The 1,183-nt window shown below is 46.3% G+C and overlaps 3 non-coding genes across 3 annotated transcripts; all 3 read right to left on the bottom strand.

Annotated features, from left to right (window-relative positions):
- Window positions 1–136: 136 nt before the first annotated feature.
- On the bottom strand, window positions 137–209 carry Pmar_PMAR007811. Its single transcript has one exon. It is a non-coding gene; the product is annotated as a tRNA-Lys (tRNA).
- Window positions 210–726: 517 nt separating this feature from the next.
- Pmar_PMAR007812 lies at window positions 727–809 on the bottom strand. Its single transcript has one exon. It is a non-coding gene; the product is annotated as a tRNA-Tyr (tRNA).
- Window positions 810–964: 155 nt separating this feature from the next.
- On the bottom strand, window positions 965–1,037 carry Pmar_PMAR007813. Its single transcript has one exon. It is a non-coding gene; the product is annotated as a tRNA-Asn (tRNA).
- Between the last annotated feature and the right edge of the window lie 146 nt (window positions 1,038–1,183).

A 1,183-nucleotide genomic window follows, 5' to 3' on the forward strand; every position in this document is an offset into this window, starting at 1 on the left:
TGAAGACTCACATGAGTCAATTTCTTCGGTCATGACCTTAGGTCATCTCACCGGAGCAGAATGCTATAATATTCAAATTGACAATTTTGCCCACTGCGCTAATGGGCCGTGAACATAAAGTTCATTTGATAAACTACACCCACCGTGGGGCTCGAACCCACGACCACAAGGTTAAGAGCCTTGCGCTCTACCGACTGAGCTAGACGGGCCGAATGAACGGTCGACTATACGGATACTCAGTTGAACTCTTGTTATGCATGTGGTATCCTAGGACGATTAGTGGTCTCTAGCTGTCCATACGAGACCATCCTTTGAATGGGAGGAGAACGAGGGAATGCGTAGCAAGTAATTGAGTCGGCAGATTTATGTACTCGAGCGATACTAAACGCGCAACGGGTGGAGCTACGCATGAGATTCTTCTATGCGTTGGTGATTGGTGATACTACTGTTCAAGGACAGACAGGCGGAGGCATACTCTTGTCCTTTTTCACTCATTTCGTGTCACCAGTCACTCTCTAGCGGGGGTAACGGGTAGTTGCTCAGAAAGCTCATTTTGCGATAAACTTAGCAGTTAATGACGAGATCGAAACACGCTTGACCTTTTCCCGCCTGAACAATGTTGAGAGAGCTATAAAATTATCGAGAGGATCAACTAGTTGAGAGAAAGTTCGGCCATTTTGATAATTCAACATTGTTCAGCGTAGCCGGAATATCAAATAAAATACTTCCGGCAACCCGGAATCGAACCAGGGACCATCCGATTACTTTATCACTACAGTCGGACGCTCTACCAACTGAGCTATTGCCGGTCAACCTTGCATGTCACCGAGATATCCTCTGCTTCCCGAAAGCATTTGAATTTCATTTTAGTCACCACTGGTGCGTCTTTGCTACATGTATAGCGCGGTGAATGCGAGAATTAGTCGTCTACACGTGTTCGAATTCAAAAAGTGATCTCATCAAGCGCTCCACGATGGGTTCGAACCACCGACCTTGTGGTTAACAGCCACACGCTCTGCCTACTGAGCTAGCGGAGCAACAACATATTTCATCAACTCCTCAAGTTGTTCTCCTTGAAGACTCACATGAGTCAATTTCCTTCGGTCATGACCTTAGGTCATCTCACCGGAGCAGATGCTATATATTCAAATTGACAATTTTGCCCACTGCGCTAATGGGCCGT

This window comes from Perkinsus marinus (assembly GCF_000006405.1).
Source record: "Perkinsus marinus ATCC 50983 genomic scaffold scf_1104296945506, whole genome shotgun sequence".
Lineage (NCBI taxonomy): Eukaryota > Perkinsozoa > Perkinsida > Perkinsidae > Perkinsus > Perkinsus marinus.